Source organism: Cornus florida, unplaced genomic scaffold (genome assembly GCF_030987335.1).
Source record: "Cornus florida cultivar Cherokee Brave unplaced genomic scaffold, ASM3098733v1 CherokeeBrave_3.0.0_Hap2_Chr01, whole genome shotgun sequence".
Classification (NCBI taxonomy): Eukaryota; Viridiplantae; Streptophyta; class Magnoliopsida; order Cornales; family Cornaceae; genus Cornus; species Cornus florida.
In genome coordinates, this window is record NW_026775571.1 from 28,544,349 (window position 1) to 28,563,287 (window position 18,939).

At 33.5% G+C, this 18,939-nt stretch overlaps 1 long non-coding RNA gene across 1 annotated transcript; it reads right to left on the bottom strand.

Annotated features, from left to right (window-relative positions):
• Positions 1 to 13,273: 13,273 nt before the first annotated feature.
• On the bottom strand, positions 13,274 to 16,021 carry LOC132282413 (uncharacterized). The gene is made up of 3 exons (XR_009471820.1): positions 15,965 to 16,021; positions 14,529 to 14,613; positions 13,274 to 13,359 (listed from the first exon to the last, which is right to left on the bottom strand). It is a non-coding gene; the product is annotated as an uncharacterized LOC132282413 (long non-coding RNA).
• Positions 16,022 to 18,939: the final 2,918 nt, after the last annotated feature.

Below are 18,939 nucleotides of genomic sequence, written 5' to 3' on the forward strand. Positions count from 1 at the left end.
CAATGATTAACACTGCCATTAAAACCTTTTACTATTTCATATATCTATTCAAATCATGCACGAAGATCAAGAAAGAATCTTTTGCATCTTTTTTATATTTTTTTAAAGGCATGAAATCTGTGGCAGCAGCCATAACACCCGTTAATTCCCAAACAGTCCGACAGACTAGTCAAAACACATGCTATGTGAATATGCTGATTCCAAAAGGAAATTAAATTATACAAATATTTAATTTTATTTTATATTTACACATTATTTATATACAAGAAAATAATGAGTTCCTAAACCGTAAGCTCTGATACCACATGTAAACTATAATTATTCGTGTTAAGCCATTTATCACAAATAAATATGAATCCTATAATCTTAGAACTTCATTATTTTCACATAGTATATAACGCATAAATAAATATAGTTAGATATAAATACCTTGATCTGTGATTGCAAATATCGTAGAGATCAAGTCCAACATCGAGATCCTTTCTGCCACGAACTAATCTGCAACTCTGATCAACATGCAAAGGTGAAAAACTGGTTTATCTCTCTTGGCCTTTTGCACACATAAAACTTTTACGTGTTGTATCATTAATTGTACATAATTGATGGAGTATATGCACTTTTATAAAGGTAGAGAGATGACCAGTTTTCCTTTTAGTAACATAATTCTACTTTCCATCAAACTAAGGAATAAGAAAGGAAAACACTTCTCCAATAAGTAATTACCAAAAAGGTAATTATAAGTTAACCAAAAATAAATATTATTAATTGATATCTATTTACTTAGCCACCAAGTAATATGTCACATGTCCAAATCATGTGGGTCACAATTAAATAAATAATCTTACAGACCGCATATATGCCAGCTTCACTATCAAGCGAGCCTGGAAACATAAACCCGAAGTTCATGATTTTCCTTTCAACACAAACATCAAGAGCCAAGAAATGGAATGAAGGTACACAAGATACACACCTGGCTGTACAATTGTTTGGGATTGCTGGAAATTGTGACCACTCTTCCAATCCCAGAACCAAAGACTCCCATTGTCACCTTCAACAGGAAGAATGAAGGTAGAAAAGTAAATAAAACAAGAAGAGAGGTTTCACAATTATTCACATAAACCCTATTTATAAGGTGAATATGCAATGAGGATTCAACCACTAAACCCGTGCACAACTAGCAAAATACCAAACCCCATCCAAACGAGAAAAAAGGAAGAAAAAAAAAACCAAACCTAAAAGAGGAAAAATAAAGATAAGTTGATACTGCCATCTTTATCTGAGCTGATTGGAAGCATCAAACTTGTGAGATCATCTATGTTATATGGACTCTTGAAAAGTAGTGAAAAGTAGTTAAGTACCGTGTTGGACACATATTGCTCCGACATGGGTATGGGATATGTGTCCGACACATTTGGTTGGACATGTACTTAAAAAGCATATCCAATCACTCAATTATATTATATTATTACTTTAAAATGAGTTAAATGTCTATATTGAATATTATATTAGATAAAAATATTACCTTATTCTAGAAAATAAAATAAAATGAATATTTAGTCGTGTCCGTGTGTCCTTCTGTTTGGAGATTTGACACGTCCGACAAATAGATACATGCTCATGTCCGACACACATACCCGAGTACATGTAACATAGGACATCCATTCACCTGTGATCAATCAAATTTAGTCTCAACCAAAATGGACTACATTCTCACCTGCTGTAGCCAGTACACCCTCTTCATTGACTGCCATCGCGTTGATGATTGTTTTCTGCTGAGAGCTGCATGAGGAAACCTCGACAATTCAAGTATCAGTGTAAATTAACAGACTAGACAAACAACTAAAAATAATACTAGCGAGGAACTTAAGAATATAAAACAAGGGTGCTTTCACTTCCATGAATGAGTACATTGTTTTACATTCATGCACACAAGTTAGTAGCAAAATAAGGAGACATCCCTACTGTCATATATAATAAAGGCATGGGTTCAATGATTAAAATCATAAAATGCCTTCACTCTAAATCAGTCTGAGTATTTTGGCTTTATTTAGCACTGATTTAGAGTAATTAAAATCTTAAACTGTTTGGGTTGACAATGGTGTCATGGAATATCCGGGGGTGCTCAATAATCAGGACTAAAGGAAGGTGGTAAAACTACCTATCAGATATTGGAATGCGCATGGTGTGTGTATGCAGGAGACTAAATCAGTGGAGGTGACGTCAGGTCTTGTTCCTATTTAATGAAGAAAAATAAAATAAAATAAGGTATAAAGAATAAAAATAATATGAAAACAGTAAAGATATAGGCTACGCACAATAAGCAAAAACTGATGTAGTATGTTATTAACTTGATACCGCCACTCGTTTTGTGGAACCACCCCTTGATCCAAACCCCAAGCTTTAAGCGCATCTTGTACCATTAAGACCAGTATGTCATTTCCTAGACATGCTTTCAACCACATATGTATCCTCCTACATTACTTTCACCTTCTACTCATTTGAGATGAAATTTTTACAATTTTTGATGAACCAAGTCAATCACCATTTCCTAGTTTTGCTTTAATTTTCATACATATTGACAAGTATGACCATATTTACCTCAATGTTGTTACCAACCTAACTGAAAGTACACAGCTTTTGGTTTTCGCTTGCAAGGGATTCCTTTTTCTTTTTTCTTTTTTCCCTATTGTGAATTTGAATATGTGATCCCAATCCATATTCATATGCACTGTGTCAAAGTCAGTCATCTATCATGGTCTTATTCGTCATGAAAAGCAAAAAAGGCTATGGTTCAAATATATTAAAGAAGTGCAGACTGTAGATGTAGCATTCCCCAACAAGAATTACTGAGAAACTCACAGCATGTTGTGCACAAATTCTCCTTTTGGAAGGTTGAATTTTTTTATGTTGTCAGCTGATGCAGAAGCAAAACAATTCCTGCAACATCGAAAGATAAAATTAATTTCAAGATGGAAGAAGAGTTAAATATTAATGGGACTAATTGAAAATCGACCATACTCCATTCTTTTACAAAGAACAGACTAAAAAAAACAAGTACATACTCCTTAGGATGCTGAGCCATTGCTCGCACAGATTTCTTATGGTGTTTGAGTGTTGCCATTGTTTTACCTGACAGACATGACAATTCATAACATTAAAAGCGAAATGCACAAAGTACCATGGAAACAAAATAATAATAATAATAATAATAATAACAATAACAACAACAACAACAATAGTAATAATAATAATACTTATAATAAAATAATCTAGAAATTAATTACCATATCTAAGATCCCAGAATTTTATAGTAGTGTCATGGGAGCCAGTGACGACTTGTGGATCCTGGAAACAGAGTTCTACAATTAGCTTTGATATGATGCTAAAAATATAAAGAGGAATGAGAAGATAGATGAATTGTATGAGCTAAATAACAATATTTGTTTTTTTTCCTGGATCAAACAAAAGAAGAAGATTGTTATTAATTTATATTTGTCACGTCAGACACCTCACGTGTTGGAAACAAAAAAATAGTTCCACAATGTATAATTGTTATTATTTTTTTTTGAGAAGTAATTTAACCACATTAAGTTTGGTCTTTCCCGCTTCCCTAGTGTTAGGATTTATATGCCCTGGCATAGCAAATTTTTATTTGGATTATAATGACATATGTTCCTGACGTTTCTGAAATATTTATATTTGATACAATTGGTGAATTCAATGTATTATGTTTCCGATCATTATAGAATTGATAGTGTCCACTTGATTACAAGAGATATTTATATATGTATGTGATGGCGATCAATACATGAATATAAATAGTAATCATAAATTGTTCATAGTCGGTAATTATGGATGGACTCATAATTATTTAAGACTTAAACTGGATCCGCGTTAGGTTGAGATATATTGCGAGAGCCGTCGTATGCAATTGCTCCCTATCACCGTCATGGCATTTGACTCTTAAGCATGAGAGAAGTATAGACTCTTTTATTAATTAGTAATTACTTTAATTTGTTCGGCGGAATCTTCGGAATTCTTAGACGGGCACTTTGGGTAATTATGTAATTAATAGTTACAGGGTTATATTTTCTATATTTGCATCATTGTTACTTGTAATTATTTTGTATTGATTATGGTTGATCACAAAGTAAATTCGAAGGCCTTCGTGTGTTTTTAGACAAAATGATTTATTATATATTTATTTATTTAAATTATTATTTTTGTCAAACAAATGTTTTATTGTGATCGAGTTAGAAATAATCAAAGGTACCAAAATAAATATATTAATTAAGTAGTCGGATTGATGGCTTTATTTATCCGATAACTAATTATGCATAGAGGGGTCAAAGTGCAACATTGACTTAGAGATTATTTATTATTTAATTCGAGTTCAATTAATTTTTTTAGTGTAGTAGAAATTAATTAATGAATTATTTTAATTGGGTTCATGGATCGAGCTAATTATTAATTCATTGTAGCCAATAAAATAATAAGCCCAAAGGATTCTCACTCATAACCCAACTCGATATTGGAATCCTATTAGATTTGAGACATGTGAATTAGAGATTGAGAATGATTTATTGTTTCATTTTCTTTATTTTGATGTGGCCTATATATATACATGGTCTATGTATATTTTGGGGGTGATTTTTGGAAGAAGGAAAAATAAATATATTTTCTCGCTCTAGAAAATTAGGGTTTATGTTGTCATCTAATGGAGGCTCCCACAAGCCTAGTTTTCCAAGGTCATTCATGGAGGCTTATGAGTGATTCCTAAAGGCAAAGCCATTACTGAGAAGATGGAGATCGAAGGAGAAAGCATCTAGTAAAGGGATCTACACTAAGTGATAACATTTACTTTAGAGGAAAGATTTTAAGGTTTACTTAAACCTTTGATGTAAGTATTCAATCCCTAAATTGAATGATACGTCATATTTTATTTTTGCATAAAACTTGTCTCTATGTGATGAATCAAGATCTATGTATGAAAATCCCTCAAAAAGTTTTTAAATCTTGCACGTTTCCCAACAGTGGTATCAGAGCATGGTTTGATTCATTACTAGAGATCATGTTTTTATCAAAATTCATTATTCATAGATCCAATTTTGATATGCATATATTTATTTATTAATGTATGTTGATGTATGAATTAATATATTGATATATATTGATACATGATGATGTATGTATAATTGTGAATGGATGATGATGTGTGTTTGGGCCATGGATGAAGCTTATAGGTTTATTAAATGTAATTTTATTTTTGGATGAATATAATTAATGTTTTGAATTAGCCGTTTGAAAGTTCAATGATGTAATTTAATTTTTTCCATTGTATTTCAAATTGTAAATTTATTTAAAGTTATGTAATCTTCATCAAAGGATATTATGAAGCTTCAAGAAGGTCCAAAAGGGTTAAATTAGGCTTCAGGAATTTTTTGGAATTTTTTCGGAATTTTTCTGGAATTTTTCAGGCTTAATTTAGTTTTCTGGAATTTTCAAAATTATTTTCTGTAATTTTCGGCGCTTTTCCGGCGACCAGAGAGTTGCCGGCAGAAGGGCGGTGCCGGAAGGTGGACAGTTGATCCGGTGCGGCGCGGTCTGCATGCGCGCGCCCCAGCATCCGTTGGATCAAATCTCAGGAGGTTGATTGATCCAGTACTTCGCAGCAAGGGTGCGCCCCATGTGCACTCAATCCAGAAGCAAGTGAGCTTCACGCCCCGAGGAAGCTGCGTCAGCAAACGCGTCACAGCACGTGAAACGCGCTGCTCACTCCCACACGCGCATGGAGGCGCATGACACGAGCCACCTACTCCCTCCAGCGCGTGCAAGCGCGTGGGAGCGCGTGGCACGCGCTGGGAACCTTCGCAGGCGCATTCTGGCACGTTTGATGGTGCGTAAGGGTATCCAGGACCATCCGATGGCATATAGGGTTGTGCTACGACTCCCTACGGGTGGTTACAAGCTGTTGATGGACGTCTGTACAGCAAGAATAGTATTTAAATGTTAAAAGCTGATTCCATTGGCCATTTAAATTGCTTCAATCTGTCATTTATTGATGTATGTGATGCATGGAATAGATAATTGTTTATTAATTATTATTCATGCATTGGATCCGTGATATTTAATTAAATGATTTGATTTATATTAATTAAATTATGAAAATTAATTGGATTTGATTACTAATTAATTTGAAGGCACCTATTGGGAAACGAAAAATTATTTTTGTAAATTATTTTTAAAGTGTGCTTCAAATTAAATATTAGTGAATCATTTAAAAGTCCAAATATTTTCTAAATTTAATTGGAATAAGATCAAGGCGTTTTGCATGCATTATATCATGTAAATGAATAAACTAAAAACCCTAATTATGAATGATTAATAAATTGAGTGGGAGCGGGGATTTTTATACATTACCCCATGGCCTTCGTTATTAAAACCATTGTAATTAGATCTTCAAAAATAAGGCCCCACGCATGATTTGAAGAGTCTTAAGATTACAAGAATGGTTATCTCATGAAAATAAAAATATTAAATGTTCATTATAATTAGATCTTTAAAAATAAGGCCCTACGCATGATTTAAAGAGTCTAGATTATAATGACATGATATTTAATGTTTTATTTTTCATTAGAACTTTAATAATGTTATACACTCAATCTAAAATCAATAATGTTAGCTCCCCAACGGAGTGGTCTACACTAGGTGATTTTAGAAAGGTTAAAACAAAATCGGGAATCATTTCATATAGATAGACAAGGCATTGTCTTAAGAGATATGGAGATGAAGGGATTTGCCCGCCAATAGCAATAATGAACTTCGCCAACCGAATAAGTTATTGGCGTATTGGTTATCCGATTTTTCATGCAGTGGTTAAGGGACCCACATATTATTATTTTAATGGAAGTGCTCACCTAATAGCAAATGAATCCCAACAATAGTAATAATGAACTCCTCCATCAGGATAAGTTATTGACGTATTGATTGTGTGATTTATTATGTTACAGAGTTGAGGGACCCGCATTAATTAAAAGGGATTGTTCACCAATAATGATAATGATCTTTTATTTTATTGAGATTTATTATATTATGTGGTTGACAAACTCATTTTAATTTTAAATATGCATGATAGTATTAATAATTCACCTTGCATATTGTATGATTGCATTTATATACAGATTATTTATGTCTAATCCATTTGATTCGCTTGTTATCATATTTAAAGTAATTGGACCTTATTTATATTGACTGAAAAAGGAACTTAGATATTTTATTCACAACGTGGTGGTACAAAATATATTTACTACTCCTAAACCTAATCTTTTTACTTTAAGATACCCAAAAGAAGATTAATGCTTTTAATAAGTGAAATAAGACAAATGATAGGACTTGGTGCAATATTCTAGAGTTTACCTCGAATACGTTCCAAAGCTAACATTTACATTATTTTATTTTCTTTAAGCATTATGTTAAATATCAATGAAGTGTTTTAGTGAGATTAGATAGAGGAGATGTCTAAATACTATGTCAGACTTGAATACCATTAAGATAGCCTAAGGAACTCCAGTATGAGATCGTATTTTAAAAATGATTGTTTATTATTTAAAAATTGAACTGGAGGTTAATAGGGCTGATTTGAATGGTAAGTTTCAAATTGACATGATTATTGCCTTGTTACCAAACTGGTTCGGCTCTTTCAGAGTAAACTAAATAAGGAATCAGTTTGAGTTCACACTCGCTGATATTCTTATAGAATTGGTAACAAATGAAGGGATAATCAAAGGTATATGCATTCCTATCAATCTAACCAAGTCTATGCCATCTTCTTTTAGGCCCAAGTAGAAGGGCAAAGCAAAAAAGAAGGATGATAATAGGACTAGGCTAGCACAAAACATGGGTATCCAAAAGGTTAAAGGGAATAAAGCAGTGTATGTTGAGGGCGAAGGAAATTGTTTCTTTTGTCGTTAACTAGACACTAAAGGAAGAACTGTCTAAGCAATGGCGTGGCATATGAAAATATATATTTAATCATTGAGCCATGTTATGTGGTTGTATCTATTAATTTCTGATGGATAGATTCTGGAGCCACTAAACATGTTTGTAATTCGTTGCAAGGATTTCAGAAATCCAGAAGCCTCGATGATATGGATATATATTTGTACTTGACCTGATGTCAAGGTTGTAGCTAAGTCAGTGGGAGTATTACATCTGAAATTAGAGAGTATAAGGATATTAGTATTAGAGAACTATCTTTATGCACAGAAGTTAGACACAATCTAATTCTTGTTTCATTTGTGGTTTATAAAAACTATATTGTTATTTTGTAAAACTGTTTTATAAAATTGAATAGATATGCGATTACTTATGGTGCATTGAAAGATGGTTAATATACTATAATCACAAGCTCTTAAGATTTGCAGGATGTAGAAACTAATGTTGCATCTTCTAGATTGAATGTTAAGAGAAAATTTGTTATTCCTGACTCATTATATTTTTAGTGTCTATTTTTAGGTTATAATCAGTCAAAATGAGATTCAAAGATTGGTCAAAAAAGGTTTATTACCTAGTGAGGCAGAGGAGCCTAAACTAACTTGTGAATCCTGTTTTGAAAGATAGATAACCCTAAGGGCTTTAATCAGCCAAATGAAATAGACATAAAGAACAATTAGAGTCGGTACACATAGACGCGTATGGTCTTATGAACATCCAAGCAAGTTTACTCACGTTTTGGATAAATTTACTTGATTTGACACAAGTCTTAAACTTTTGGTATATTCCGAAAGTGTCAAGACTGACGTGGAGCACAGATTAGGTAAACTTATCAAAACACTTCGATCTGATCGTGGATATGAGTATTTCTTGGGATAGTGCAAAGACTATATAGTCAATGAGGGTGTTGTGTACCAGTTTTCCGCAATTGACACTAAATGGACTTAGGTGTCAAATAGGAATAACAGAATTCCGCTTAACATGGTTAGATCTATGATTAGTTATGCTACATTATCTCTTTCATTTAAGAGTTTAGCGTTAATGATATCAATGCGCATTATGAACTGCATTCCATCTTAGTCTGTCTCAAGGATACCGTTTGTGCTGTATTTTTAACTAAATCTTAGTTTGAATCACATGCACATATGGGGTAGTCTTGCACATGTGCGCTTGATATGGACAAGTAAGTTGGAAGCAGATCATAGGCATGCTTGATTTGATGGCTACTCTAAAGGTACTACGATGGATTATTTTATGATCTCAATGATAAAAGTTAATTGTTTACACTCACTGTTTATCTATAGGAGGATCATATTATGAATCACATACCTAGTAACATAATGTTAGAGAATATTGTATGAGTACCAGATGTACCACAATTGAACACACTTATTATAAAGATTAAGAATTATATATGAATTCCCTATTGGTGCGTCGGCATCATCTAGTACACAGATTCCTGCATCGGTACATTGATGTAGTGGGAGGATTATCATCCAATCCGACAGAATCATGTTTTTAGGTGAGACCTTTATGGACATCCCTGTTAAACATGAGTTAGACCCACTAAGTTACACGGAAGCGTGAACTGATATGGATACAGATCGTTTTGGCGAGTTGCTATGAAATCAGAGTTGGAATCTATGTATTCTAATAAAATCTGGGATCTTGTAGAACTTTCTAGTAGGGTGATACCTATGGAAGACAAGTTAATCTACAAAAGGATACCAGAAGATTTCTTAGTGAATAAATCATAAGTGTACAAGGGAATGCCATTATTTTTCTATTTCTATATATATTGTTGACATCCTACTCATTTATAATGACGTGGAAGTTTTGTCATCAGTAAAGAGGTAGTTGTTCAATTAATTTGAAATGGAGGATTTTCAAGGTGTAAGCTATATTCCTAGGATCAAGCTTTTGCAAGATCAGGTTAAAAGGAAAATAGGCTTATCTTAATAATCCTACATTGATAAAGTTTAGACCAGGGTTGGTATGCATAACTCAAAGAATGAGTTCTTACTTTATTGATATGGGTTGTTCTCTTTAGTAAGTAGTTTTCCAAGACTAACAGAGGAGATTGAGCAAATGAGACTGAAACTATATGCTTTGGCATATGGGAGTCTCATATATGCCATGGTCTATACCAAACAGGTTATCTGCTAAATTGTAGGGATAGTCAGAAGATATCAGTTTAATCTTGGACTTGATAATTGGTCTGTTGTGAAAAATATCATAAAGTACCTTAGAAGAACCAATGATCTCATACTCATTTATGGATGTGATGATATGGTCCTAGTCAGGTATGCTAGTTCTGTTTTTTAATCAGAAGTAGATACTATGAAGTTCATGACTTAGTGTATGTTCACTCAATGGAAGGGAAATCAGTTAGTAGATTGTTAAGTAGGTTTCAACTGCTGACTCAAACCTGCAGGTGGAGTACATTGCAGCCTTAAAGGCGGCAAAGGAAGCCTTTTGGTTTGATCTCAGTGATTTAGAGGTTGTGGAGCATACTAGCTTGCCTATCGAGCTATATTGCGACAATAGTGCAGAAGTAGTCCAAACCAATGACCTAAGGTTCCATAGAGGAACAAGGTACACTGAGAGGAAAGTATCATGTCCTACGTGATATTGTCCGGCAAGAAAATATACTCATGGCTAGAACATTGCATTAGAACACAACTTTGTTGATCCATTAACAAAGGTGTTATCGATCAATAGTTTTGATTATCACCTGGATAACATTGGAGTTAGATGCAATTTGAATTAGCTATGAGGGCAAGTGGGAGCTGTTAGGATTTATATGCCCTGGCATAGCAAATTTCTATTTGGATTATAGTGACATATGTTCCTGACGTTTCTGAAATATTTATGCTTGATACAATTGGTGAATTCAATGTATTATGTTTCGATTCATTATAGAATTGATAGTGTCCATTTGATTACAAGAGATATTTATATATGTATGTGATGGCGATCAATACATGAATATAAATAGTAATCATAAATTGTTCATAGTCGGTAGTTATGGATGGACTCATAATTAATTAAGACTTGAACTGAATCTGCGTTAGGTTGAGATATATTGCGAGAGTCGTCGTATGCAATTGCTCCCTATCACCGTCATGGCATTTGACTCTTAAGTATGAGAGAAGTATAGACTCTTTTATTAATTAGTAATTACTTTGATTTGATCGGCGGAATCTTCGGAATCCTTAGACCGGCACTTTGGGTAATTATGTAATTAATAGTTAGAGGGTTATATTTTCAATATTTTCATCATTGCTACTTGTATTTATTTTGTATTGATTATGATTGATCACAAAGTAAATTCGAAGGCCTTCGTGTGTTTTTAGACAAAATGATTTATTATATATTTATTTATTTAAATTATTATTTTTGTCAAATAAATATTTTATTGTGATCGAGCCAGAAATAATCAAAGGTACAAAAATAAATATATTAATTAAGTAGTCGGATTGATGGCTTTATTTATCCGATAACTAATTATGTATAGAGGGGTCAAAGTGCAACATTGACTTAGAGGTTATTTATTATTTAATTGGAGTTCAATTAATTTCTTTTAGTGGAGTAGAAATTAATTAATGAATTATTTTAATTGGGTTCATGAACCGGGCTAATTATTAATTCATTGTAGCCAATAAAATAATAAGCCCAAAGGATTCTCACTCATGGCCCAACTTGATATTGGAATCCTATTAGATTTGAGACATGTGAATTAGAGATTGAGAATGATTTATTATTTCATTTTCTTTATTTTGATGTGACCTATATATATACATGGTCTATGTATATTTTGGGGGTGATTTTTGGAAGAAGGAAAAATGAATATATTTTCTCTCTCTAGAAAATTAGGATTTATGTTGTCATCTAATGGAGGCACCCACAAGCCTAGTTTTCTAAGGTCATTCATGGAGGCTTATGAGTGATTCCTAAAGGCAAAGCCATTACCGAGAAGATGGAGATCCAAGGAGAAAGTATCTAGCAAAGGGATCTACAATAACTGAGAACGTTCACTTTAGAGGAAAGATTTAAATGTTTACTCAAACCTTTGATATAAGTATTCAATCCCTAAATTGAATGATACATCATATTTTATTTTTGCATAAAACTTGTCTCTATGTGATGAATCAATATCTATGTATGAAAATCCCTCAAAAAGTTTTTAAATTTCCAAACACTTAGCAGTTCAACTGTATTGAATATTGAACAAAAAATAGTCTTCCCGCTTCCTTAGACCATCTCACTTTCCTTGCCACTGTACTGAATATTGATTCATCTTTGTTGCACATGGCTACACCATCTTAATCAGTTTTCTATCATTTCATCTCCTCTCCAATTGGTGCTGCTTCTATTAGACTCTTTCTCAACATCCCCATTTCGGTAATACTATGAAGATACAGTAATGCCCAACATTGTGTCCCAGCATAACGGTCTCACAAGTACTTGATAATATTCCTTTCGAATTCATAAGTATATAGCATACACATAAATCACAATAAATCTAAGTACTATTTCATCTACCCTACATTCTTTTTTTTTTTTTGATAAGTAAAATCTATCCTGCATTTTTTGATTCTATAAGCAATATCTTCAACTTTCCCTCCTTATTAATAGTCAAGCCTGGGTGGGAAAACTTTTCACTCTTTCGTATCCCTTGAGCTTCAGTCATCACTAATTCACTATTATACCATTAATGATTCTGGATATGTGACACTCGAAGTCACTATTTCTTTCAAACCCTCACTAGACTATAATTTCTCTCCAAACTTTTAATTATCATACCCCTGGTTTGATTTCATCAATTAAACTGAACAATATACACTATTGACCCTCATCGTGAATGTGTCATGATATGTAATTAGAATTATTAATTCTTCTTATTTTTCGAAGATATCAACTCCAAATATTTTTCTTCTCCAACTCAATTCAGGCTCCAGAATAAAATATAATTTGTCTATATAGGGACAGAGAATTTGTAACCATGGTTGTAATTCCTAATTAGCAGGCTCATTGCAGTTTTACTGTCTTGTCGCTGTTTTCAGGGAAGAATCCACCAATTTAATACTTGATTGTTCAGATAACTTTAATACTTGCAAATCTTTAACCTCCACAAAACAGTGCAGTACTTCACAATTTGCTAAATTTTATTATCAAAAGCTCATAAATATATTACAAAACCATATAATCAACTCAATGGGCAAAAAGAAATCTTAAGCAGTCATCTGCAGAAAAAAGTTTGAAACTTCTTACCTTGATTGTTCGATCTGCAGAACCTGTGCCAAACCATTCATTACTTGGGTCGAACGCTATAGATCTCACCCATCCCAGATGGCCACTAATAACCTACAAAAGTTTAGCATTAATAATGTTAGAAAACATATAAAGTTGGTAATCAAGTTTGAAAGCAGAAACACATGCAGCTCAATTAGTAAATGGTAAAGCAGATAAGTCATCAACAAGAGATTTAGTTTCCAGGAGGTTTACAACTCATCACAAATATACAAACACAAGATGGAAGAACCAACAGGGTCACAGAAAAATTCAGAGTTGTGCATAGGTCACAGACAAATTCAGAGTAGTGCATACATGTATGCACTATGTAATTATATTTGCTACATCGTTAGGGCCTGCTTGGTTGGTCACTCTAAAAACATTTCTTAAGAACTCAGAAATTAGAAAAATGTTTTCGGTTAAACTATAAAAGACAGTTCTCTGAAAATAGAACATTTTAAAACTGATCAGAAAACAGATTTCAGAAAACTACGCAGAGTTTTTGTACAGATTTCTGATTTTCAACTCTCTGAAAATAGTAAACTATTTTATCAGTGACAAACCAAGCAGGCCCTTAGCTATTTCACTATGGATGTATCTGATAGAGCACCAATCCCTCAATATAGCTCTTATATACCTTTGTCAAAAATACAACTGGTTAATATGATGGAAGAATAGCTAATATATTTTCTGTTCAGAGGAGTATGAAAGAAGATATGTTAAAAGACATTATCCCATCCAATAGAGAAACCAATACTCCCTCCTTCCAAATTTGTTGATTTATATTTTCCTTCTTTCAATACCCCAATATAGATGTTCAATTTGAAAAGCCAATATATGAAATGGTTAAATCTACAAAATTATCCTTTTCTAATTGAATGTAAATGCAATCATTAGTCTAATTGGAGGGTCAGCTTTGATTAATCGTGCTTTCTATTTGAGTTTGAACGTAATAAATGCTCGTCTTAAACAGTTGGAATTTCTAGAATGGAAAAAAATTTGGAATAAAGGGAGTAAACTATCAATAAATATATACTGGCAAGTCCTCACGTCTTATAAGCCAGGTATAACTAAGTTCTAATGAAATATTATAACTGAAGCCTCTCATTGTTGCTAAGTGTAAAACAACATATTTTTGTAGTTGGATAAACAATGACATGAACTCCAATATATATATATATATATATATCCACCACCAACTTCCCATCCCCTGCAATGAGGGAAAAGGAGAAGGTTCTTACCCTGTAGTTTTTCCACGGAGCATGCCATACAGGGCGCGGCCATCTGCTTGGAATTCTTTCCATAAGGGCTGAAGTTGAGAGATTCCTGGAAGTAACAAAAAGGATTTAAACTTTTAACCACACCTAGCCATTTTTTCAAGAATTGGGATCCATAAGCAAATATAGAATAAACATACGGTCAATCCAAAAACCAAAAGAGTATAGAATGTATCACTAAACTTCATTTTTTTTAATGGCAACCACTTATAAGATCAGAGAAAATTATATATTTATTTCTCAAATAGCAAGTAATAAGGTGCAGCTATGCATAATGCATATCAGCATGTCAATTTGAAAGAAAAGGAACATGAAAACAAAACAACAAAAATTGAATATGTATTTAATACTTCAATTATACAAGACTCTTTTTTCTTTTTTCCTAGGTGCCATCTATCACCCAAAGCAACAATTTATCATTTTTTTTTTTTTGATAAGTACGAGTGTATAAAAAAGTGTTCAAAAGGGGAACGCATCCCTCAAAAGCTACACAAGGCCAAATATGGCCTCTAAATTGTCAAAGAGCCCAAAAGATATCAACAATCTCCATCATGGAGTTACAATTTCTCCCTAGAACCCAACAGAAAAGAGTGCTAATAATGGAGAATTTCAGCGTTCCAATAGGAGTCTCCTTTCTTTCGAAAGATCTCCTATTTCTTTCTTGCCATAGACACCACCAAACGCAGAAAGGCGTTACCCGCCAACAATCACGGGCTTGGTCCCCCACTCTACAAACCTCTCCAAGCCTCTGGAGGACCTGGGCATAATCCACTAGACCCCAAACAGATCCAATAATAATCCCCAGCAGTATAACAAACACATTTTTATGAATCTATCAATATTCTGTATTTCTAACTTATAATATAAAAAATCACATTACTTATCCAAAAAAAAAAAAAAACAATAAGTTACATGGACATAAACTTTGAACTAAATTTATATCTCCATTATTCTTCTTTAAGAAGGTCCAACCATTTTAAACCCAAACTGTTACGCTTTTCCTTACAATTATAAATATAATTTATACTACAAATGCTACATTTTATTATCCAATACGTGCCAAACATATATTGCGGAGTATCTAAAATGTATCCAATATGTGGTTTAATAGAAAGTTCTCTTTCTGAATAATGAATACACTTAGAATATGCAAGTTCCAGATTGAATTATGGATACATTTAGGAAGTGCTAGACACATATCCGCGGCCACTGAGGATGAGGTATACAAGTATCCAATAGGTATACCACTCCTTTAGAGAGTATCTGTGTTTCATAAAAGTAAACTAATATTCCATAAGGCGTGAAATTAATGCATGATAACAAAAGGAAGCAAGTTTCTCACATCAAGCATCTACTATAAGGACGACCGAAAAAGAAAAGGAAGGAGAAAAGCCTAAGACCTTTCAGATGAACCAGGAGTAGAAACAACAGCAGTGTTCTTGCCCGAAAAACCAACGTCAGTTCTGCCAAAAATAAGCAACAGTCAGACAAACAGTAAAAGTTGATTGTATAAATGGAAAGATAACAAGCATGCAAAACAAATAGATATAAGAGTTCTGCATGTCTAAGCTCAATAGCTTGAATAGTCATAAACTTTATTTTCTTTTTAGTAATAGGCAATAGACACACTGTTGAGGTTGTAGCATAAATCTCCCCATGGAAGGTAAATAAGGGTCAGCTGAGATAAAAGATCGTTTTGGATTATTAACATCTAAAAGTAACCAAAATGCTGGGAAGCAAATTCAAAAAGTTGGATATAGAGGGCATGAGTGAAGTATCAATGAGTAAGAAGGGAACGAAGGAAATCAATAGAACCAGAAATATATTCGCATAACCCTCTAAAACAACATAAATAAGTATGCATACGTACAATCCCTTTGATTGCAGAGACAGACCAACAACTAAATCATTTTGATCCCTTCCCTTTTGCGAATCTCTAGAGTTGTCCGGACCTGTACATAAAATCCAGATCTAAGTCAACAGATTTAGAAACTTGAATGTAAACCTCTATAGCATTTTATAATGTCAAATTTTAGAAAGACAGGATGCACCTTGTCTTCTAACTCTCAATTTCATATCATACGAAAAGCAAAGGAAAAGTTATATATTGACGAGGCTGATCAATGAGTAAAGAAATAAAAATAACGCACCACCCGCCGCCCCCAACCCCCCCCCCCCAATCTAGTTACTATAGTGGAACAATCAGATTAAACCACAAAAAATGTTAGATTTAAAGAACTTCCATTGAAAAAATTGTTTTTAGTTTTTACTGTAAATGTGAATTGCTAAACAGCAACAATAATATGCTAGAGAACTACATACTGGAACACATTTTCATACCTCATAATCAATATACGCCCACTGTACAAAAGCATATATAGGATGCTATGTCTCAAAAGTTCCATGTTTCAGGTGACACTGGATTGCTTAATAATTACTAAAAATGACTTGCCTTTTCCAAAATTTCATCTATAAAGTGGCACAAATATATCCCCATCTTACTGTTGTACTATTTTGAAACTAAAACAGCAAAATTCAATATCAACCTAATTGCAACTCAATCACTGGTTGAGCTTCAATGTTTAAAAGAACCAGCCTCCCTATATGTGTTTGCATTTTTTGTTAAAAAACCAGCCTCCAAATTTCCTCCAACCCCACAGCAGTCTAAGATGTTGGGGCAGAACTACGTATAGTACCCCTCCCCCCCTCCTTGCATTTTTTGTTAAAAGAACCAGCCTCCCAATTTCCTCCAACCCCACAGCAGTCTAACATGTTGGGGCAGAACTACATATAGCCCCTCTCCCTCTCTCTCTCTCTCTCTCTCTCTCTCTCAAAATGAAGGGCAAAAAACTGGAAGTTTTTACAAAAGAATTTGTGCCCATATAGTTTCATAATATTTCCACGGAAAATGATATTCAGGCCCACTAGTTAGGCCTATTTGTCAAAGTGAAACAATTAAGGCCATCAATGGCCCTAATTGAATTGGCCTTAATCATTTTACTTTGACAAATAGACCCAACTAGTTGACCTGAATATCATGATCTATTAGAACATATGTATAGTTTCATTTGTATTGTTTCACATGCATTCTCTCTCTTAAATCTTTTCTATTACATGTTAATTCACTACTATTATTAACTTTTTAAAATAATTTTTAATAACCTCATCCCATGATATTTTTGGCCGCTCTCTCCGTCTCTCCCTTTATTTCAACTAGTTTTCTTCATTTGACCAGTGTGTTACTAGGTCTCCGATATACATGTCCAAATCATCTAAACCTACTCTCTTGAATATCCCTATCAATGGGTGCTACACCTAGTTTTCCTCTCACACTCTCATTAGTGACCGTATCTCTTCTAGTCACTCTACTCATTTATCTTAACATTTTCATTTCTGCTACATGAAGGCGTTGTTCTTGTTTCCTTTTTTAGGGCCCAAGACTCCGCTCCATACAACATAATTGGTCTCATAATAGTCCTATAAAATTTTCCTTTTAGCCTATATGTTATTCCTTTATCACATAAAATTCCACTAGGTTTCCTCCATTTTGTCCAACCTACGCCAATTCTACTAGTTACATCACTATCTATCTCTCTGTCCTTTTCTATTATCGATCCTAGATACCGAAAGCAGTTGTTTTGAGAAATCCTTTGGTTTTGACTATGGTTAACTTCATATAAAAACCTAAATCTACATCCATTTAGCTTCTCTAAACCCAAAACTAAAAATCTAGTATCGAAGTGATCTAATAGTAGTAAAAAAAATTTAAAACCTTAATTAATTATCAAAAAACAAAAATTTGAAAACCTTAATTAACCATAAAGCAATGTCTCAGCCTGATAAAGATTTTATTTTTTTTAAAAAAATAACAGAATATTCATTCCCTAATTCTCCCACTAATCCTTCTAAAATCTATTTTCCTGTCTGGTGCCAGTACTACATATGCAGGGTGATAGGAGGAAACATTAGAGACAGAAAACCTTTGACATTATTTTGTACAGACTAGAATGTGGCTGCTGGGCTTTTACCATTGTACCAAGCAATGTCTCCTAAAATAAATCTCTTCTATCACCCAAGAAAAATCCCTTTACCTTTTCCCCTTTTTGGACTACCGATAGTTTACTGCAAAATAATAATAATAATAGGAACCTGGAAGGGCAAGAGCATTGGATGGAGTTTGCTGAGCTTGATCTTGTGCAGCTGACTTAGCTTGGGCAGGAAGCTGGGTCTTTGGTTTTTATCCCTCCATACTCCACATTGAGCATCACCATTAAAATTTTATTCCCGTCATAAAAGACACAAACATACAAAAAAAACAAGGGTTAATTTCACTCACACCCCTTCAGGTTTGGCCAAATATCACACTCAAACATCT